The sequence below is a fragment of the Podarcis filfolensis genome (assembly GCF_964270895.1).
Source record: "Podarcis filfolensis genome assembly, chromosome: 18".
NCBI classification, from domain to species: domain Eukaryota; kingdom Metazoa; phylum Chordata; class Lepidosauria; order Squamata; family Lacertidae; genus Podarcis; species Podarcis filfolensis.
Window position 1 is genome coordinate 8,080,916 of NC_139622.1, and position 23,698 is coordinate 8,104,613.

Below are 23,698 nucleotides of genomic sequence, written 5' to 3' on the forward strand. Positions count from 1 at the left end.
CACGTTGGGCAAAAGATTCCTGCATCTCAGGGGTTTTGGCTTGGCTCTTCCAACTCTAGGATAAATAAAAGAACCTGTGTGAATGAAATCAAACGATGCTCTCTAACATGGAATTTGCCCTTCTCACAGCTTCTGAGCATGGCGTCGGGATCTTTCCTCTGGGCAAAAGAATGGGATCCACCTGCAAATTAAAGCTTGCGCACATACATCAATTATGTTTACGGAGATCCCTTTGATCACCCATAAACACAGTGCCCAGACCTTCGTGAGGACTGGTTCATATTTTTGCCTTGGTTCCCTTAGGTGCTGGGAGCGTGGTTTCAAAATTACGTCCAGGCTGGTTGGGCAGCGAAATTAAATATTAAGCATTAAATGGTGATCTTTAAAAGGCTGGTTTCTCTCTCTGTCTCTCGTTCCCCATTAGCAGATCAGGACAATGAGTGTTTGAGGCCCCCACAAAGTTAAATTCTAAACTCCTGGCTCAAAATGTTCTTGCCCAGATTTCACTTGCTTCCCCTTGCAACCTTTTTTTAAAAAAGAAATGTTCTCATTACTTTGATCCTCAGACTATACAAATTGTTCTTTGCGGGTTATGATGAGGCTAAATCTTAGGGGACAGCCTGTAATGGATGGCAGTGATAACTTTATCCCCAAGTTTCATATCTGTTAAGAGAGAGAGAGAGAGAGAGAGAGAGAGAGAGAGAGAGAGAGAGGGGTACATATATAGTTTTATATTCCTTACTGAATTATTATTTTTCTAAAAACCACATAAATACAAGTGCGCGATGTAAGATAAGGCACAAAAAAGAAGGGGGGGAAAAGAAAAGAAATTGGACCCGTGTAAGAAAACAAAACAGAACAACAGAAAAACTGTGTGCGTTACCAAAAATAATATTATTGCAGTTCAACAAACCTTAACCTAATAGGGTATTTATAAAAAGGAATTGCAAATACCGTTGACTTTGTGCATGGCAAGTCTGTGTTTGCACGCAACTTGTTCGGGTGTAGCGAGTTTGTATGTATCTTCAGTCGTTAAAAAAAGCCACCTTATTATTATTATTATTATTATTATTATTATTATTATTATTATTATTATTATTTTCTTGTTCATACTACATCTTTTTGCTGAAGTAAGGGATCAGAGAGTTCATTCATATTGTCTCTTTGTTAAATTCCATGTCTTGGGCCCGTAGAATTCAAAAGGATTGTTGTCCTCTGCAAAATTCAGATTATTCCGTACAGCCTAGTGAATCTTCTTCTTCTTCCTAACCGCTCAGCGGCGAAACTTTCTACGCAGGTTCAGGGACAGGAAATCCACTTTCACACTTAACAGAGGAGACCCGCTTCCGAGCTTCGCTTTTGAGCAGACAGATCTCCTTCTGCAAAAACATCTGTGCCAAGAATGCAAAGTTACGTAACTTCCAGAGGAGCTGGAGAAAATGAAGTGGAATGGAGGGTTGGCAGAGTATCAGGGGACAGACAACCAGTGGTCTAAGGGAACAGGATTGGGCCTGAACTGGGGTCGCCTCTGTGTGCGATATGAACGAGCTTTTTTCGGTGAGAAACTCGCCAACTAAGCCAAGCAGAGGAAGGAAGAGGAGGAGGACGTTGGCAATGCCTGGTAGAGGGGTTTTAAACTGCCCCTTTCATAGGACCCTAGAATTGTTGAATTGAAAGAGGGATTCTCCAAAGTCATCCAGTCCAATCCCCAGCAATGTAGGAATCTTCCCCTCCCCCAAAAAATAATATTTATTAATTTCACTAGATAAACATAATAAAAAAGAATTAACAGTAATAAAAACAGACAGAGAATAAAACAGAAAAAAGAAACAAGAAAAAAGATACATACAGCATATGGCCACAATTAATTAAAATTAAGTAACATCCATCTTCATAAACATAGTATTTGACTTCCTCGAATCTCTTCCATCTGAATTTCTTAGTAATTATATGTAGCAGTTTCCAATATCAGTATTTCAAAAAACCGTATCACAATCCAATCATATTACCTAACTTTCCTTATCGTACAATTTCTTATTTATAAATTTAATCCCAGTTTAACCCTAGGCCTGATTGTTTCTTTCAAGTGGTTACATATCTTTAATATTACAGTATTTATTCAAATAGTCTTTGAATTTCTTCCAGTCTTCTTGATGTTCCTCTTCTTTCTGGTCGCGGATTCTCCCGGTGAGATCAGCCAGCTCCATAAACTCTTATCATCTTCATCTGCCATTCTTCAATTGTTGGTAGTTCTTGTGTTTTCCGTTTTTTTGGCTAGTAAAATCCGTGCAGCAGTTGTGGCATACAAAAATACTTTTACATCTCTTACGGTAAAAATCTGGGTGCGAGGCTGCTCTGCCACCCAGCTCGTCGGACTAAGTCCGCGGGTCTCCGCAGAGGAAAATGAGCTCAGCTGGAGACAGGAGCAAGATGCAGAAGATCCAAGTTTATTGCGCAACAGGTTCAAGGCGAGATTGAACCCCGAGGATGGGGTGACATGAACTTTTAAAACTTCCCTCCATGCCCCAGAATACAGTGCAAATCATCATCAATACATCACGGTTACATCATGAATACATTAAGAAGAGGTTGGGTTACACAGGTTACATCATGAATACATTAAGAAGAGGTTGGGTTACACAGGATTAACATATGGAGGAGGGAGGGGGGAATATGCAGAGCTGGAGATATGCGCAGATAAGCACATCCTGAGTATCGGTGATGAGAAGACAATGGTCCATGGTCCATGTACGCATAGTCTGCCACCTGGCATTGCCCGGAGGAAAGGCTTGGCAGAGTGATTTGACAGGATTAGGGTCTTGACACCTTGCTTGAGGGATTATGGAGGACAGGGGAGGTGTCATGGAGTCCTAGAGAAATGGAGTAAATTGGCACCGAAAGCAAGAAAATCGGTGCTTGTGTAACAGTGTGGGGGCTGAGGGGTCCATGTAGGGCCGGGTGCCCTTGAGGTCATCGCCTCGGACCCTCTGGTGACCGGCGGAAGGGGTGAAGAAGACATGCCCCCCCTTCCGTATCACATCTTTTTTGGGCAATTCAACACCTGTTATTCCAAGGAGAAAGGCCTCTGGTTTCTTCATTGTAAGAATCTTTTTTTGCCCAGCGTGGGACTTGAACCCACAACGCGGAGATTTCATAGATGATCCAATTGTAGAGTTGGAAAGGACCACAAGGGACAAGGGCTTTGGTTAGAGCGTGGTGCTGATGATGCCATGGTTGCAGGTTTGATCTCCGTCTGGGGCATTGCTGCACATTCCTGCCTTCCAGGGGGGTTGGACTAGATGATGTCTAGGGTCCCTTCCAACTCTACCGTTCTGTGATTCTACGATTCTCCTTCCAAGCCTTCATTGCAACAATTCTCCCGAGATTCTCGCCGGTCGCCGCAGAGCCAAGCGCTCCCGATTCTCCGTTTGCGATCTGCGTCCGAAATGTTCTTTGTTGTTTCTTCCTTTATTGTGTTGAGAAAACGTTTGCCGGCGTCCGAAAGCCAGCTTGCAATTATAATTGCGTTTAATATACGACAGGAGGGGCCGAGAGAGAAAAAAGTCTCTGCCTTCGTTTTGTTTCTCAAAGGGATGGCAATTCTAGGATTCTATAAAAGCAGGTCTCGTTTTTTGCATCGTCGTAACCCGGTCCTTGATCTTATGGTGAAACATAGCTATGAGATAGAGCAAACTTTTTCAGCAGGGGGCCGGTCCACTGTCCCTCAGAGCTTGTGGGGGGCCACACTATCTTTTTGGGGGGGGGAAATGAACGAATTCCTATGCCCCACAAATAACCCAGAGATGCAGTTTAAATAAAAGGACACTTTCTACTCATGTAAAAACACGCTGAAGCATTGATGCTTTTGAATTATGGTGCTGGAGGAGTCTCTTGAGAGTCCCATGGACTGCAAGAATATAAAAACTCTCCATTCTGAAGGAAATCAGCCCTGAGTGCTCACTGGAAGGACAGATCCTGAAGCTGAGGCTCCAAGACTTTGGCCACCTCATGAGAAGAGAAGACTCCCTGGGAAAGACCATGATGGTGGGAAAGATGGAGGGCACAAGGAGAAGGGGACGACAGAGGACGAGATGGTGGGACAGTGTTCTCGAAGCTACCAGCATGAGTTTGACCAAACTGCGGGAGGCAGTGGAAGACAGGAGTGCCTGGTGTGCTCTGGTCCAGGGGGTCACAAAGAGTCGGACACGACTAAACGACTCAACAACAACAACAAAAACACGCTGATTCCCAGAGCGTCCGTGGGTTGGATTTAGAAGCCGATTGGGCCGGATCCGGCCTTAGTTTGCCTACCCATGAGACAGAGGTACTGAAATTTGCCGGCACCCCCATTATTTCTAATGGATTTACTCTGAGTAGGATTTAGTTGCAGGCAACCACCGCTGTCTTCCATAGGTAGAGGTTTCCTGAGATGCAGATGTAGATTCTGGTTCCGTCGGCTTCCTATTCCACCCTTTTGTCGCCAGCGAAGTTTTCTTCTCCTTGGAAACGTTGTCCGTCTGCCCTGGGTAGGATTAAGCTGTGGCTATTCTTGCACAGCATCTGAAATCCCTCAGAGCTCTTTATCCCCGTTCGCACAGAGAGAGAGAGAGAGCCTCGGGGACTTAAAGTGCAAAGCGGATTGTGTGGCAAAAATAGATTGGGGGGGGGCGGAGGAAAAGCCTTGTCATGCACTTCCGAGGACACCTTCGACTCTGGCGTGCGACAGCATTGCACAGGCGACGCACGGCCTTGTTCACGAGACAAGCGGGGCTGCGTTTATTTTTAAAACGGCAAAGTCAAAAGAGCAGCGGCTGTGTTTCTGCTTTGCTGCTTGGGCAGCAGGGTTAGAAAATAAATCCCCATATATTTTTTCCCCCTCTCTTTTAAAGAGAAATCCACTTTGAATGGTTTTGGTTCCTCTTTAGATGTGCAAATGTGGTTTGCGTTTCCGTCCCCTCCAACATTTCTGTGATGAAAAGAGAGATGTCCTATTCCATACCCTCCAGCGTTCCTCAGATGGAAAGAGGGGCGTTCTAAGGGAATATGGGGCATTCTGGGATCAAGTCAGAAACCGGGACCGTCCCTGGAAAGTAGAGACAGTTGGAGGGTCTGAATGTGCTTCTTTTATAGGTCAAAAGCAGTACTTTGAATTGGGCCCAGAAGATAATCGCTAGCCAGTGAAGTGCCTTCTGCCTGGTTCCCGGTAACCTCGCTTCTCGCAGGGAGGGAGCCGCCAGAAGGCCCTCGGAGCTGGACCTCAGTGTCCGGGCTGGATGATGGGGGTGGAGACGCTCCTTCAGGTACAATGGTACCTTGGTTTATGAACTTAATCCGTTCCAGAAATCCGTTCTTAAACCAAAGCGTTCTTAAACCAAGGCGTGCTTTCCCATAGCAGCGGGGGACTCAGTTTACAAATGGAACACACTCAACAGGAAGCGAAACATGTTCTTATTCCAAGGCAAAGCTCACAAACCAAAACACCTGCTTCCAGGTTTGCAGCATTCTTTATCAAGTTTTTCAAAAACTAAGCTGTTCTTAAACCAAGGTACCATAATAATAATAATAATAATAATAATAATAATAATAATAATTTATTATTTATACCCTGCCCATCTGGCTGAGTTTCCCCAGCCACTCTGGGCGGCTTCCAACAGAACACTAAAATACAATAACTTATTAAACATTAAAATTTCCCTAAACAGGGCTGCCTTCAGATGTCTTCTAAAAGTTTGGTAGTTATTTTTCTCTTTGACATCTTGTGGGAGGGCGTTCCACAGGACGGGCGCCACCACCGAGAAGGCCCTCTGCCTGGTTCCCTGTAACTTGGCTTCTTGCAGTGAGGGAACCGCCAGAAGGCCCTTGGCGCTGGACCTCAGTGTCCGGGCAGAACGATGGGGGTGGAGACGCTCCTTCAGGTATACTGGACCGAGGCTGTTTAGGGCTTTCAAGGTCAGCACCAACACTTTGAATTGTGCTCGGAAACGTACTGGGAGCCAATGTAGGTCTTTCAAGACCAGTGTTATATGGTCTCAGCAGCCGCTCCCAGTCACCAGTCTGGCTGCCGCGTTCTGGATTAGTTTTAGTTTCCGGGTCACCTTCAAAGGTAGCCCCACGTAGAGCGCATTGCAGTAGTCCAAGCGAGAGATAACTAGAGCATGCACCACTCTGGCAAGACAGTCTGCGGTCAGGGAGGGTCTCATCCTGTGTACCAGATGGAGCTGATAAACAGCTGCCACTGTATATTCCAACATTTCCCCGATGAAAATAGGGACGTCCTAAGGAGAAGTGGGCCATTCTGGGATCAAATCAGAAACCAAATGGCTTCTGTAAATTCAGGACTGTCTCTGGAAAATAGGGACACTTAGAAGGTCACTGGCAGCCAGTGCAGAAGGGTCAGGATCCTTGCAATATGCTCAAACTGTCTTGTCCCAGTGAGCAACTTGGTTGCCGAATTCTACACTGGTTGAAGTTTCTGAACTGTCTTCAGAGACAGTTCTGGGTTGCACTAATCTAACCTTGAGGTTACTAGAGTTCGGGTACAATTGGGCAATAAAGCTCTTTGCCAAGTGTGCAAGGGCCCTTCTGTCCAGCCAGCTTGCTGTTTTTGGCACTCCAGAGATATGCAAACATCTTGTGTTCTCTCACGAAAGGAGCGTCTCCACCCCCCACTGAGGTCCAGCCCCGAGGGCCTTCTGCCGGTTCCCTCCCTGCGAGAGGCGAGGTTACAGGGAACCAGGCAGAGGGCCTTCTCGGTGGTGGCTCCCTCCCTGTGGAACGCCCTCCCATCAGATGTCAAGGAAATAAACAACTATCTGACTTTTAGAAGACATCTGAAGGCAGCCCTGTTTAGGGAAGTTTTTAATGTTTGATGTTCTGTCGTGCTTTTGATATTCTGTTGGGAGCCGCCCAGAGTGGCTGGGGAAACCCAGCCAGATGGGCGAGGTATAAATAATAAATTTTTATTATCATCATCAAAAAGCAAGTGAGAATGGGGATGGGGTGGAGACGGAAGGAGAGAGAAATAGATAAAGGTGAAGGGACCCCTGACAATTAGGTCCAGTCGTGACCAACTGTGGATTTGCGGTGCTCATCTTGCTTTACCAGCCGAGGGAGCCGGCGTACAGCTTCCGGGTCATGTGGCCAGCATGACTAAGCCGCTTCTGACGAACCAGAGCAGTGCACGGAAACACCATTTACCTTCCCACCAGAGTGGTACCTACCGTATTTTTCGCCCTATAAGACGCACTTTTCCCCCTCCAAAAATGAAGGGAAAATGTGTGTGCGTCTTATGGGGCGAATGCAGGCTCCTTGGCTTCAGCGATAGCAACACGAAGCCTCCGAAGCCTGCGCTCCAGAGGCTTTGCGTTGCTTCCGCTGAAGCCAGGAGAGTCTGCTCTTTGAGGCTGGTGGTGGGGGAAAGCAGCGCCTCCTCCATCGCCAGCCCCAGAGGATGGGGGGCAGCGGGAAGGCGCGCAACACCTTCCGGCTACTCTCCGACCCGGCTTTGAGGCTGGCGGTGGGGAAAGCAGCGCTTCCCCCATCGCCAGCCCCAGAGATTGGGGGGCAGCGAGAAGGCGAGCGACGCCTTCCCGCTACTCTCCAACCCGGGTTGGAGGCTGGCGGTGGGGAAAGCAGCGCTTCCCCCATCGCCAGCCCCAGAGATTGGGGGGCAGTGAGAAGGCGTGCGACGCCTTCCCGCTACTCTCCAACCCTCCTGTGGGCTTTTGCAGGAGATGGGGGAATTCCCCCACCTCCCGCAAAAGCAGGCAAAAGCCGTGCGCTCTTTAAAGGGGCTCCGCGGCTTCTGCTGGCTTTTCTAGGAGGTGGGGGAATTCCCCCACCTCGTAGAAAAGCCCGCAGGAACCGCGCACCCTTTGAAGAGCGCGCCGCTCTTGGGGGCTTTTCCCCGAGGAGGGAGAAGGGACTGACTGGCCGTTTCACTCCCTTCTCCCTCCTGGTCGAAAAGCCCGTAGGAGTCGCGCACGGCTCCTGTGGGCTTTTGCGGGAGGTGGGGGAATTCCGCCACCTCCCGCAAAAGCAGGGAGAAGGTCTTTGAGTAGCGCACAGACTGCGTGCAGCCTGTCCGCTGCTCCCAGAGCTGCGGGGGGGAAATCATATTTTTTCCCTTGATTTCCCCCCCTGAAAACTAGGTGCATCCTATGGGCCGGTCCGTCCAATAGGGCGAAAAATACGGTATTTATCTACTTGCACTTGGACGTGCTTTCAAACTGCTAGGTGGGCAGGAGCAGGGACCGAGCAACGGGAGCTCGCCCCATCGCGGGGATTCGAACCGCCGACCTTCTGATCGGCAAGCCCTAGGCTCTGTGGTTTAACCCAGAGCGCCACCCGCGTCCCTGGGGGTGATCACAAGCAGGGTGTCCGAAAGAGGGAGCTAAAGCTGGGGCAGCGATAAACCCGCCCGCACATCTGCAAAGCTAAGCAGGGTCCGATACGGTTTCAAATTGGATGGGGGCGGGGAGCTGCGTGTTGAGATTCCTGCTTTGCAGGGGGTTGGACTAGATGACCCCCAGGTGTCCCTTGCAACTCTGCCCCGTGCTGTGATCCTGCAAAAAGAGAGAGGGAGGGATGTAACGCGAGAGAAAGGAGAGGAGGCGATGAAAGGGAGAGGCGGATAGAACGTTTGCGCTACCCAACTCTGGCAAATGATCACAGAGGGAATTTGGCCCTTGAAAGAGAACGTGTTTTGGAGCCTGAGGTGGGAGTTTATGTCCCTAAGGCACACCTGTGGACTTGGCACAGGTCTCCGCAAAAATATTCCTATACGTACCACCTTGTCCTCATTATGGTATCTCTCGCCTGCAGGTTTCAGGTGTGCAGCGACAGACTTAAGATGCTCCCAGGTAACACCGATTCTGACAAACGGCTTATTAGAAGAAAACACATGAACTTGCATGTTTGGCTGGCGGCCCTGTTTGCAGCCGAGCAGAATGCTTTTTGGCACGAGGGGATTTATTTTCCCCATAGCGGCATTCGTTCGGAGGCGATCGAGCTGCAAGGATGCTCTACCGCTGCCGTGTTATGCAGACAGTTGTTGTTGTTGAGTCGCTTAGTCGTGTCCGACTCTTCGTGACCCCCTGTGGAAGACAGGAGTGCCTGGCGTGCTCTGGTCCAGGGGGTCACGAAGAGTCGGACACGACTAAACGACTAAACAACAACAAATTCATTAATCTGTTGGTTGTTAGCAGGGAGTGGCAATCAGATGGACATAGGTCATCCTTTGTTGTGGTTACACAGGATGGAGATAGCAGCCTGGTGTCTGAACCATGCAACGAGCATTTGCTAATGTTCAATCAAAATTAAGTGGGCAGATTTTGCAAAGCGGTTTTATGGTGCCCAAACCCCCCGGGAATCCTGCCTGTGTTGCCAATAGAGCCTCGAGAATTTGAGAGTTTGAGATCTGCAGGTTATTGGTGGGTCGTGCTCATCTCAAGAAAAAACATCACCTGCAGATTTTGGCCAGGGTGGGGGACAGGATGCTGTACCTTGCATCTGATCTAGCAAAGCTATTGTCTTACTGCCTAATGAATGATAGCAAAACAGGAGGTCTTGTCTGCGGGCATCGGAGACCAACGGCTGTGCCATTGTGGGAACCGGATGCTGGGCAAAATGAGACCACTGGCCGTCTCCGAGACACCTCTGAAGTTCTTGCGAGTCACAGTGGGAGAGAAGCTCTTGCCCTCCTGCCTGTGGCTTCCTGGAGGGACCAAAAGAAACCACAGGATCCAGGACTTTTGATGCAGGAGACAGAGAATCTCCTGAAGTTCCCACCATCCTGCCAAGAGGACACGGATGAAACGCTTCTTCTCATTCCACCCAGCATGCCAGGCGACCTCTGCAGAAAGCTGGCAGGCCATCAGAGGGGCATCACGATCTGTATCCCTGCCTCCTGGAAGAAGCAGAGGAAGATGAAAATCTTTCGGGACAATCCGAGGCATGTTTTGGAGTCCCAAGAGGAATGCGCTAACGTTCTTGCAGGCAGGGGGTGGTGCCACAGGAGGAAGGGATGTCAGAGGGGCAAACAGCCCCCGCCTGAGAAGTAGAAACAGTCTCTCCCTGCCCCTTACAGTAAAAGCTAAAGGTACCCCTGACTGTTAGGTCCAGTCGTGGCCAACTCTGGGGTTGCGGCGCTCATCTCACTTTACTGGCTGAGGGAGCCGGCGTACAGCTTCTGGGTCATGTGACCAGCAGGACAAAGCCGCTTCTGGCGAACCGGAGCAGCGCACGAAAACGCCGTTTACCTTCCCACCGAAGCTGTACCTGTTTATCTACTTGCACTTTGACGTGCTTTCGAACTGCTAGCTTGGCAGGAGCAGGGACCGGGCAACGGGAGCTCACCCCGTCGTTGTGGGGATTTGAACCGCCGACCTTCTGATTGGCAAGCCCGAGAGACTCAGTGGTTTAGACCACAGCACCACCTGTGTCAACGGGTCAACACTGAACATGACTAAGATTAAATGCAAGTCACAATAAGTAAGACGGTGCTTTAAAGGTAAAGGTAAAGGGACCCTTGACCATTAGGTCCAGCCGTGGTTGACTCGGGTTGCGGCGCTCATCTCGCTTTATTGGCCGAGGGAGCCGGCGTACAGCTTCCGGGTATGTGGCCAGCATGACTAAGCCGCTTCTGGCAAACCAGAGCAGTGCATGGAAACGCCGTTTACCTTCCCGCCGGAGGGGTACCTATTTATCTACTTGCACTCTGATGTGCTTTCGAACTGCTAAGTTGGCAGGAGCAGGGACTGAGCAACAGGAGCTCACCCCGTTGCGGGGATTCGAACCGCTGACCTTCTGATCGGTTTAACCCACAGCACCACCCACATCCCTAATAATAATAATAATAATAATAATAATAATAATAATAGTTTATTTATACCCCGCCCATCTGGGTGGGTTTCCCCAGCCACTCTGGGCAGCTCTCAACAGAATACAGTGGTACCTCAGGTTACATGCGCTTCAGGTTACATACACTTCAGGTTACAGACTCCGCTAACCCAGAAATAGTGCTTCAGGTTAAGAACTTTGCTTCAGGATGAGAACAGAAATCGTGCTCTGGCGGCACGGCAGCAGCAGGAGGCCCCATTAGCTAAAATGGTGCTTCAGGTTAAGAACAGTTTCAGGTTAAGCAAGCCTGGAACAGGACACCAGAGAAATGCAAGAGGGTGCCGAATAAGTCGGCAGTTTGCGGGAATAACCCTTCTGTGCCCCCGAAACAGCTGCTGCCAGCCAGTGCTGCACACACTAGGCGACATGGGCAAAAGCGAGGGGTTGATTTGAGCTGCCTTCCTGCAGAAGCAGCCCCGGTTTGTACGTGGGCTGCCGGGGAGGAAACATCTGCAGGGTGCGAGTGCGAGTTTCGGAACAGCACGCTCTCCCCTCCTCGTGAAACCTTTGAGGTAAGGGACTGGCAGCTGCGAAGATCTGTGGCCTTGCACACACACAAAAAAAAGCAGAGAGAGAATGCAAACCATGGGTGGAGGCAGCCGAGTTAATCTGATAAAAAGCGATCCTTAAAGGGAAACATCGCCCTCCCCTCCTTAATCTCATTTATTGCTTTCCTGCTCTGAGCAGAGGCTGGAAGCTGCAACGGAGTCGTCAGAGGGAGCCGCTTTAGACCTCAAAAGCGGCTTTTGTGCAAGGTCAGAGCTTGGGGGTGGGCTTTGCGGGGCTGGGGGCTCGGCTTGCTCCGTTTCGGAGCAGGACTGCCCTGCCTGAGGGCCAGGGGCCCAGGCGTGCGGCCCTCGCGAAGGTAGCTCATTGAGAGCTTCACCTGCATGGAGGTTGTCCTTTGATTGCAATGGTGCTGTTGGGTTACCTGGATGAAAGATGGAGAGATTTGAGCAGCAGGTGTGTGTGTGTTTGTTTGTGTGTGTGTGAGAGAGAGAGAGAGAGAGAAGGAGAATGTATACGCCAGCCAGGTTGGTGTGGCCCCCAGAAAGTTATCCCAAAACAGAACGCGGCCCTCGATGTCCCATTCCTGTTTTTATTATTTTTTTAATTGTTATTATTACTGCTACTGCTACTACTATATGGGACGCGGGTGGCGCTGTGGGTTAAACCACAGAGCCTAGGCCTTGCCGATCAGAAGGTCGGCGGTTCGATCCTCGCGACATGGTGAGCTCCCGTTGCTCGGTCCCTGCTCCTGCCAACCTAGCAGTTCCAAAGCACGTCAAAGTGCAAGTAGATAAATAGGTACCACTCCAGCGGGAAGGTAAACGGCGTTTCCGTGCGCTGCTCTGGTTCGCCAGAAGCGGCTTAGTCCTGCTGGCCACGCGACCCGGAAGCTGTACGCTGGCTCCCTTGGCCAATAAAGCAAGATGAGCGCCGCAACCCCAGAGTCGGCCACGACTGGACCTAATGGTCATGAGCCACTTTACCTTTACTGCTACTATTTCAAATTAATTAATTTTATAATGAATGATTTTAGAGTGTTGTTTGTGTTGTACTTTTGTACTGTTTTATTGTTGTTAGCCGCCCTGAGCCCGGCTTCGGCTGGGGAGGGTGGGATATAAATTATTATTATTATTATTATTATTATTATTATTATTATTATTATTATTATTTATTGGCGTTTTAACACACAAAAAAGAGAAAAACTTCACAAATGTTAACATAAATAAATGACTTTATCCATTGACTTCGCAACCTCTCCTCCCGTGCTTTGCATATTTACCCTTCTCATGTATATTTTAAGCTATTTATCTTAACAACTAACTCCGTTGCTCATATTTCAAGTCCTGCTCACATTTTCGCATCCCGATAGTAGTTCTTTAAATACCCAGTGACAGGTCTCCAGTCCTCAATTATTATTTTTGGGGGCATTTTGGTCTCTAATGTTTGCCGTTAATCTTCCTAGTTCCGTTTACTCCATTGTTCTCAAAAGCCATTTGTTTTAAACTCCTTCTTTCGGCATACAATGTTTGTGTGTGTGTGTTTAAACTCTTTTGGTACATCATTATCTAGATGATGATGATGATGATTATTATTATTATTACCTTGCAGCGAGTCTCAGTTTTGAACCGTTTACTTGTGGATAGAAATGTATCTCACTCTGCGCACGTGGTCCCAGCGGTCTCGTAGGCAGCGTTGTTCAGTGGTTAGAATAAGCAGGCTTTTGAAAGGTCCTGCCCGCCATATTGATTCAAAATGGCACCTGAGGGTTGGCTGCTTGCCCTCGGGTGCAGTTGTGCAAATCTTGATATCATTACCCAAAATGCACCGCAAGCAAACAACTTTCTAAAATATAGAGTTAGGTACACATGTAGCTTTCGCTCTTCTGTTTTTAATTACCAGTGTTTACTTGCTTTTTTTGTTGTTGTTGAGTCATTTAGTCATGTCTGACTCTTCGTGACCCCCTGGACCAGAGCACGCCAGGCCCTCCTGTCTTCCACTGCCTCCCGCAGTTGGGTCAAACTCATGCTGGTAGCTTCGAGAACACTGTCCCACCATCTCATCCTCTGTCGTCCCCTTCTCCTTGTGTCCTCCATCTTTCCCAACATCAGGGTCTTTTCCAGGGAGTCTTCTCTTCTCATGAGGTGGCCAAAGTCTTGGAGCCTCAGCTTCAGGATCTGACCTTCCAGTGAGCACTCAGGGCTGATTTCCTTCAGAATGGAGAGGTTTGATCTTCTTGCAGTCCATGGGACTCTCAAGAGTCTCCTCCAGCACCAGAATTCAAAAGCATCAATTCTTCGGCGATCAGCCTTCTTTATGGTTCAGCTCTCACTTCCATACACTACTACTGGGAAAATCATAGCTTGAACTATACGGACCTTTGTTGGCAAGGTGATATCTCTGCTTTTTAAGATGCTGTCTAGGCCTGTCATTGCTTTTCTCCCAAGAAGCAAGCGTCTTTTAATTTCGTGACTGCTGTCACCATCTGCAGTGATCATGGAGCCCAAGAAAGTAAAATCTCTCACTGCCTCCATTTCTTCCCCTTCTATTTGCCAGGAGGTGATGGGACCAGTGGCCATGATCTTCTATAGATATCTGTTACTAATAAGTGAGTTTGATATCCAGACTCTAAGAAACCACTGGAATGAAGAACTGGACTTTTCAATATTACCAAGACCAGAGTTTCCCAAAACTTGGGTCTCCAGCTGTTTTTGGACTACAACTCCCATCATCCCTTGGGATTGTAGTCCAAGAACAGCTGGAGGCCCAAGTTAGGGAAAACCTGAGCTACAAAGTGGGAAAGTGTTTTACTAATGGCATCGACGGCTCTTAAACCACAACTTACACAACAGAACATAATATTCAGAATCGATTGGATTCCACTTTGTTTGTAAGAAAAGGACTATCTAATTTAGCTCTTTGCTGGAGATTTAATGAGGATAATGTCTCTTTTGAACATATCTTCTTACAGTGCTCTATACTCACTAAGCTTTGTGAAAAAGCGCCGGACTATATAAGTACAATTACGTGCAAAAAAAGTTAAAATTTTCAGAGGAACAAATACCTTTGAATTATATACCCATGGTATGGATGTTGACAACTAGACAACAGAAATGGATTCTACAAACAGATTGCATGTGGACGCATAATTTGTCCAGGGGGTCACGAAGAAGCAGACATGACGGAACGACTAAACAACAACGTTAGGACAATAATATGACTCATACGTCTAGATAATAACGTATGGAAATGCAACTGGTTATATCTTGTATCCTACAAGGTCTTTCTTTCGCATTGTATTCTTTGCAAGTTTCCTCTCCATCTTCCCCCCATTTCATCACTTTATTTTCTAGAACTGAAATTATTTTAACAAAACAGTGGTAAGGATGGCTCAGTATCACCTTATGGACAGGCCCATCAGTGATAGAATTGCTCTCTTCACAATTCTCCTGATTCACTTGAAAATAAACACCGTATTTTTTGCTCTATAAGATGCACCAGACCACAAGACACACCTAGTTTTTGGAGGAGGAAAACAAGGAAAAAAATATTCTGAATCTCAGAAGCCAGAACAGCAAGAAGGATCGCTGCGCAGTGAAAACAGCAATTCCCTCTTGCTGTTCTGGCTTCTGGGATAGCTGCGCAGCCTGCATTCGCTCCATAAGACGCACACACATCCCCCCTTACTTTTTAGGAGGGAAAAAGTGAGTCTTATAGAGCAAAAAATACGGTAAATCCGAGCTGGCCGATGGGCCCAAGCGCCTCTCTGGCGTTTCCTGGGAAATCCTCGGGACCCGGTTGCTATAGAAACGAAACTGTTAGACGACACACATGCACACAAGGCCCTTTGCCTGAACTTATGGTGGACTCGGGCGCTCTCGGCTCTTGCAAAAGGTCATCTCGCTGTTTGATGAATGCAAAGAGCTATTTAATGCTTCTGAGGGGTTGGGGGGGCACCGAAAAGGGGATTTTGTTTCAGCCCAGAGGCCTTTTCTCTCACCGGGATTGGATTTTGGGAACAGGGGTAACTTTCTGCCAGAAATCGAGGACCGGAGATGGATGCCCTAGCCTGGCAGTTCCAGCACTGGAAAGCTCCATGCAAACCACTTCCAAATTGTAGGCAACCCTGTTAAGGGAAGATTTATGATGTTTTATTGTGTCTTTAAAATAGTGCTGCCTTGGTTCTCAAACACCTTGGTACTCAAAACAACTTGGAACCCAAACACTGCAAACCTGGAAGTAAGTGTTCCGGTTTGCGAACTTTTTTCGGAAGCCGAACGTGCTCTGTTTTGAGCATTTACGCTTCCGATTTGAGTGTTACGCTGAGGTCTGTCTGTTTTTGCTATTAATTTTGCGTTTTTGTTTTCGTGGCTCTTTTTTGTTTTGTTTTTGTGCCTGCGTTGAAACCCGGTTCAGTTACTGACTGATGGATGGATTGTGTGACTGCAGTACATTGTTTATTGTTTTCATTTTATGGATCAGTAGCCTCGTTAGATAGTAAAATTCACGTTCAATTGCTGCTTTAAGGGCTGTTTTGAAAAGTCTGGAACAGATCAATCCGTTTTGCGTGACTTTCTATGGGAAAGCGCGCCTTGGTTTTGGAACGCTTTGGTTTTGGAACGGATTAAGTTTGAGAGCCAAGGTACCACTGTAGTCTGTTGGAAGCCGCCCAGAGTGGCTGGGGAAACTCAGCCAGATGGGTGGGGTATAAATTTATAATAATAATACCCTGCCTATCTGGCTGGGTTTCCCCAGCCACTCTGGGCAGCTTCCAACAAAACACTAAAATACAACAACCTATTAAACATTAAAAGCTTCCCTAAACAGGGCTGCCTTCAGATGTCTTCAAAAAGTTTGGTATTATTATTATTATTATTATTATTATTATTATTATTATTACTGCAGTCAGAGAGAAACGGCTTTGGACAAGCTGAATACCTGGGATCTCCAGGCAGGAATGGGGGGAAATCCAGATAACAATGTACAAATTATAGAATTTTAGAAGGGACCGCCTAAGGTCCTCTATCCCAACCCCTTGAGATGCAGGAATCTCAACTAAAGCATCTATAACAGATGGCCGTCCAACCTCTGCTTAAAAACCACCAAGGAAGGAGAGTTCACCACCTCTCGTGGGAGTCCGTTCCACTGCTGGATGGGTCTCACTGTCAGAAAGTTCTTCCTGATATTTAGCTGGAATCTCTGGTCTTGCAACTTGAAGCCATGGGTTCGAGTCCTCCCCTCCCGAGCGGAAGAAAACGAGCTTGCTCCCTCCTCCATGGGACAGCCCTTGAGATATTTGAAGATGGCTCTCATATCTCCTCTCAGTCTCCTCTTTTCCAGGCTGAACATACTCAGTTCCTTCAACCGTTCCTCATCAGGCTGGTGACCCTTGCTCATCCTGGTCTCCTTCCTCTGCACACCTTCCAGCTTGCCAACATCTTAAATTGTGGTGCACAGAATTGCACCTAAGAACCAACAGCCAGGCCAAGAAGGCAAATGAGCAAATTTATGAGGCCTCCTGGAGCCTGTAGTTATTCTGTTAAATATTACTTTAAATATTGTTAATACACCACCCTCAGCCCCAGAGCGGTTCACACAATAAACACACAATAACCTTCTGGTGCTAATTTTCAAGTGTATTTCTGCTTCATCTAGAGAGCTTGGTGTCCTCTGATTTAATTTGCTGTTGTTTTATCCTTTGGTGGGGAGCTGCTGCAGGAGCTGCTGCTGTAGCCGGCGTATAAGACGACCCCCGACTTTTGAGAAGGTTATCCTGGGTTAAAAAGTAGTCTTATACACCAGAAAATACAGTATATATCTTTTAAAATCATTTGTTGTTGTTGTTGTTGTTTAGTCATTTAGTCGTGTCCGACTCTTCGTGACCCCCTGGACCAGAGCACGCCAGGCACTCCTGTCTTCCACTGCCTCCCGCAGTTTGGTCAAACTCATGCTGGTCACTTCGAGAACACTGTCCCACCATCTCGTCCTCCGTCGTCCCCTTCTCCTTGTGCCCTCCATCTTTCCCAGCATCAGGGTCTTTTCCAGGGAGTCTTCTCTTCTCATGAGGTGGCCAAAGTCTTGGAGCCTCGGCTTCAGGATCTGTTCTTCCAGTGAGCACTCAGGGCTGATTTCCTTCCGAATGGAGAGGTTTTTTCTTCTTGCACTCCATGGGACTCTCAAGAGTCTCCTCCAGCACCAGAATTCAAAAGCATCAATTCTTCGGCGATCAGCCTTCTTTATAGTCCAGCTTTCACTTCCATACATCACTACTGGGAAAACCATAGCTTTTACTATATGGACCTTAAAATCATAGAAAAGCCCAAAAACATTTTGGGGGGTGGGGGAAAGAGATGTTCCTCAAAAAAAAAAAAAACACCTCAACAACTTTGACAACAACAAAAAAGTGACAGCAACTTTGTCCAGGTTTTCACTAAAGGTGAGAAAAAAATCTGGCTTGCTTTGAGCGAAGATGCACACCAGGACTTCCGTGATTCATGGCTCAGTCTTGTAGTGAGTAGCCTTTGCCGAGAAGTGGAAACAGATTATAGGAAATATTTGACACATGCTGGTATAAAAACAAGCCTAAAGCTGGCTGAAGTCTACATGTAGTTAGCTGCGAGTTGCACCCTTTCCCTAGCTAATCGCTTAAGCTTTTGCGAAAGCATGGAATGTGCAGAAACATTCTAACTACTCAGTGGGGAGTGCTGTTGATAGAGAATTGTTGTTGTTGATTTATCGATTAAGAAATTTAGGTGCTTCCCTTTGGCACCGTAAACAATATAGCGTGAGTGTGTGTATTGTTGAAACCAATATAAGTGCAGGATTAGCTGTTGCCTGCAATGAGTAAGTGGATCCGCCAGTTCTGGAGAGATTATCGAGGAGCTGGTTGCGTATGTGTGGGTTTTTGGGGGGTGGGAAGAGATCAGGGCCTCTGGGCCTTGCTGGTGAATCAGAGATATTCAAGGAGGAACTAATCCTGACGACTGTGCTCTCTGCCCAGTGCCGGATTTACGTTTAAGATAAACAAGCTATAACTTAGGGCCCCACTCTCTTGGGGGCCCCCAAAAAAATTAAAGGGGAAAAACCACTGGATGTACATTTCCAAAATATAAGATAAAAGTACGTTTCTGAGCACAGTTCAAAGTGTTGGTGCTGACCTTTAAAGCCCTAAACGGCCTCGGTCCAGAATATCTGAAGTAGCGTCTCCACCTCCATCGTTCTGCCCGGATGCTGAGGTCCAGCGCCGAGAGCCTTCTGGCAGTTCCCTCACTGCGAGAAGCAAAGCTACAGGGAACCAGGCAGAGGGCCTTCTCAGTAGTGGCACCCGCCCTGTGGAACGCCCTCCCATCAGATTTCAAAGAGATAAACAACTACCTGACATTCAGAAGACATCTTAAGGCAGCCCTGTTCAGGGAAGCTTTTAATGTTTGATGTATTATCATGGGCCCCGCCTGCTAGCCTGCTCCCTAAAATATCACTGGTTTGTTCCTTTCTATATATAGGGTGCCTGCATTCTGCATGGACTGGTTGCATGGAAACATGAGCCAATGGCTTTAGATACCTATTGTTGTTGAGTCATTTAGTCGTGTCTGACTCTTCGTGACCCCCTGGACCAGAGCACGCCAGGCACTCCTGTCTTCCACTGCCTCCCCCAGTTTGGTCAAACTCATGCTGGTAGCTTTGACAACACTGTCCAACCATCTCGTCCTCTGTCATCCCCTTCTCCTTGCACCCTCCATCTTTCCCAGCATCAGGGTCTTTTCCAGGGAGTCTTCTCTTCTCATGAGGTGGCCAAAGTCTTGGAGGATCTGTCCTTCCAGTGAGCACTCAGGGCTGATTTCCTTTCAGAATGGATAGGATTCTAACCTTTCCCAAGGGATGCGGGTGGCGCTGTGGGTTAAACCACAGAGCCTAGGACTTGCCGATCAGAAGGTCAGCGGTTCGAATCCCTGCAATGACGGGGTGAGCTCCCGTTGCTTGGTCCTAGCTCCTGCCAACCTAGCAGTTCGAAAGCACCTCAAAGCGCAAGTAGATAAACAGGTACCGTTCTGGCGGGAAGGTAAATGGCGTTTTCGTGCACTGCTCTGGTTCACCAGAAGCGGCTTAGTCCTGCTGGCCGCATGACCCAGAAGCTGTACGCCGGCTCCCTTGGCCAATAATGCGAGGTGAGCGCCGCAACCCCAGAGTCAGCCACGACTGGACCTAATGGTCAGGGGTCCCTTTACCTTTACCTAACCTTTCCCAGGATTCTAACTGATTATTATATCCAAAATCTTTAGCCCACCAACTCGATGATTCTAAGGCAACCTTCTACAGAAGCACATTTTGCTCCTGGCCCCACCCTGGGCATGGGAGAGGTCCCCGATCTAAACGACCCCAACTGGGAAAAGGATGTTGAAGGAGATGGATTTGGGGGCAGAATTTCTCTCCTGACTCTCCGTCCTTTAGGTTTGCAAACCTCTCCTCTTTCCCAGACAGCGAGTGCGGGCGGCCTTTGCCACCCGCAGGCCCTGAGGACGCGGCTAGAATTTATAGTGGCGAGGGAGCAAAGAGGGAATCTGGCTGGCTGCCCCACGACTTGCTCTCCTTTTCTCGGTGACAAAGGAAAGCTGAAGGGAAGGGAGGGCCAGGCCTACATCTTTGCTGCAAACAGTTTCTAGCACACAGATCTGTTTCCATGCAAACGGCAAAGGTTCGGGGCAAGTTTCCCAGCCGAACATGTTTGCAAAAGAATAATCTTTATCTATATCTATATCTATATCTATATCTATATCTATATCTATATCTATATCTATATCTATATCTCTATCTCTATCTCTATCTCTATCTCTATCTCTATCTCTATCTCTATCTCTAACTCTAACTCTAACTCTAACTCTAACTCTAACTCTAACTCTATATCTATATCTATATCTATATCTATATCTATCTATCTATCTATCTATCTATCTATCTATCTATCATCTATCTATATCTATCTATCTATCTATCTATCTATCTATCTATCTATCTATACACACAGTAGTACCTCTGGTTAAGTACTTAATTCGTTCCGGAGGTCTGTTCTTAACCTGAAACTGTTCTTAACCTGAAGCACCACTTTAGCTAATGGGGCCTCCTGCTGCTGCCATGCCGCCGGAGCACGATTTCTGTTCTCATCCTGAAGCAAAGTTCTTAACCTGAAGCACTATTTCTGGGTTAGCGGAGTCTGTAACCTGAAGTGTATGTAACCTGAAGCGTATGTAACCCGAGGTACCACAGTATTAGGAATTTCAACAAAACGTTTTATCAAAAATTATATCCTCCTTAATTCCCCCCCCCTGTTTTTCCTCCTCCCCACTCCCCATAATGTTACCCACCCACCCCTCCCCACCCCGGACTTCCCTCAGCTCCTCTCTCTGGTTTATCAACAAATGTTATTCTCTGCATGTTACGAAATTGTATAGATCCTTAATTTATCTGACTAGCTATTATCAATAAGTGAGAGCTGGACCACAAAGAAGGCTGATTGCCGAAGAATTGATGCTTTTGAATTATGATGCTGGAGGAGACTCTTGAGAGTCCCATGGACTGCAAGAAGACCAAACCTCTCCATTCTGAAGGAAATCAGCCCTGAGTGCTCACTGGAAGGACAGATCCTGAAGCTGAGGCTCCAAGACTTTGGCCACCTCATGAGAAGAGAAGACTCCCTGGAAAAGACCCTGGTGTTGGGAAAGATGGAGGGCAGAAGGAGAAGGGGGCGACAGAGGACAAGATGGTGGGACAGTGTTCTCGAAGGTGCCAACATGAGTTTGACCAAACTGTGGGAGGCAGTGGAAGACAGAAGTGCCTGGCGTGCTCTGGTCCAGGGGGTCACGAAGAGGCGGACACGACTAAACAACAACATTATCAATAAAAGTTTGTGAGTGTTTCAGGTTAAGTACGGGCCTCTGGAACGAATTAAGTACTTAACCCGAGGTACCACTGTACATATCTTTAATATTACAATATTTATTCAAATAGTCTTTGAATTTCTTCCGGTCTTCTTGGTGTTCCTCTTCTTTCTGGTCGCAGATTCTCCCAGTGAGAATCAGCTGAACTGCATCCAATTTCTCTCCTTCAGGGTGATTCATTAGATGTGTGCAATGGAACTTTAGCAAGCAGGTGATTGAGAAATGAAATTATGGGGTGCTCTTGAAAAGCAAAGATTATTGTCTGCGATTAATGGAGTTAAATGTATGCCAAACAGGCACATACCTCTGGCAATTTAATGGGCTGTTCCCTAACTCGTTGTGCATCACACATTTGTATCTCATAGGCCGATCAGGGTAGCCGAACCTCAAGCAGGTTGGGTTGCCTTCTCTGAGTCAGCACGTCCTCAAGGATGGGTATCGATGAAGGCTCATCAGAATGGAGCCTTGGCAAGGGGTACGCAAGCACAAGCGCACTACCATTTATATCAGGGTCTTGGGTTTGAGTCCCGCTCTGGGCAAGAGATTCCTGCATAGAAGAGGGTTAGACTAGATGACTCTTGAGGTCCCTTCCAACTCTACAGTTCTATGATATTGGAGCCAGAAAAATCGGGAACGTGGACAGCCCCAAAGTGAGAGATGGGCTGTCAAAGTGCTGCAAAGTGCCAAAGATTTCAGACCTTCCAAGTGCCCTTATTTTCCACGGACAGTCCTGGATTTACAGATAATAATAATATTTATTTACCCTGCTCATCTGCCTGGGTTTCCCCAGCCACTGTGGGTGGCTCCCAACAGAATATTAAAAACACGATAAAACGTCAAATGTTAAAAACTTCCCTCAACAGGGCTGCCTTCAGATGTCTTCTAAAAGTCTGGTAGTTGTTCTCTTTGACATCTGGTGGGAGGGCGTTCCACAGGACGGGCGCCACCACCGAGAAGGCCCTCTGCCTGGTTCCCTGTAACTTGGCTTCTCGCAGGGAGGGAACCGCCAGAAGGCCCTCGGAGCTGGACCTCGGTGTCTGGGCTGAACGATGGGGGTGGAGACGCTCCTTCAGGTATACTGGGCCCAGGCCATTTAGGGCTTTCAAGGTCAGCACTGACACTTTGAATTGTGCTTGGAAACATACTGGGAGCCAATGGAAGTCTTTCAGGACCAGTGTTATATGGTCTTGGCGGCCACTCCCAGTCCCCAGTCTAGCTGCTGCCCCGGTTTCTGATTTTATCTCAGAATGTCCCGCTTTTCCTTAGGATGTCCTTATTTGCATCGGAGAATTGTTGGGAGCATGTGGGATAAAGGTAAAGGGACCCCTGACCATTAGGTCCAGTCGTGACTGACTCTGGGGTTGCGGCGCTCATCTCACTTTATTGGCCGAGGGAGCCAGCGTACAGCTTCCGGGTCATGTGGCCAGCAGGACTAAGCCGCTTCTGGTGAACCAGAGCAGCGCACGGAAACGACATTTACCTTCCCGCTGAAGCGGTACCTATTTATCTACTTGCGCTTTGACATACTTTCGAACTGCTAGGTTGGCAGGAGCCGGGACCGAGCAACGGGAGCTCACCCCGTCGCGGGGATTTGAACTGCTGACCTTCTGATCGGCAAGTCCTAGGCTCTGTGGTTTAACCTTGCATGTGGAATAGGATGTCTCTATTTTCATCGGAGAAGTGTTGGCAGGAATGTCTCTGCTTTTATCAGAGAACTGTTGGAGGGGATGGAATAGGATGTCCTTATTTTCATCGGAGAAACGTCGGAGGGTGTTTTGATGGCAAGCGGGGAGAAAGGGAAGCAAGTCCTGTACGCCCATGGCCTTGCGTCAAGCGATGCTCTCTGTCGTGTTCCAAAATAACGCTGGAAATTTGGAGCGAGGCCAGATGCGATGACTCAAGGCTCGGAAATCCAACTCAAAGGGAGACATGCTGGAAACTTGATCCCTCCCCCATTCATGGAGATCAACCTTCGCTGAGCTTTCGTGGCCCTGCTACCCACCCACTCACCCTTGCTGGCTGAATCACAACCGCAGGGAAAATGTCAGGAGGTTGTGACGAGAAAAGCTTTGCTTTCCTGTGGGTGTAATTCCCAAAGAACGACGCTGTTTAAGGGGAGCCTCACAGACTGTTCTGCATTTTTGCATTTTGTCGCTGGGCTGGGTGTTCCCTCTGAATGGAAGCCAAACAGGCTACTGTTGCCTTACATGCTTCTTCTTTCTTCTTCTTCAGCGATCCCTTGTAGCCAAGTAAGATTGTCTCCCATAAACACGGTTTTAACAATGAGTCCGTAAGTGACTGTGGAGGCCAATTCTGGATCCACACGTCCTTCTGCAGTGGGGACGTAGGTTTCCAGGTGG

The 23,698-nt window shown here is 47.8% G+C and overlaps 1 protein-coding gene across 3 annotated transcripts in view; it reads left to right on the forward strand.

Annotated features, from left to right (window-relative positions):
• CERS4 (ceramide synthase 4) overlaps positions 1-23,698 on the forward strand; it is a 102,854-nt gene that overhangs the window by 39,226 nt on the left and 39,930 nt on the right. The window contains exon 1 of one of the 3 annotated variants that reach the window (XM_083594776.1): positions 11,577-11,654. The exons of the other annotated variants lie outside the window; for them this stretch is intronic. The gene's annotated coding sequence lies outside the window, so the exon portion shown is untranslated. Of the gene's footprint in view, positions 1-11,576; positions 11,655-23,698 lie in introns of those variants that run through there. 3 annotated transcript variants of the gene reach the window in all.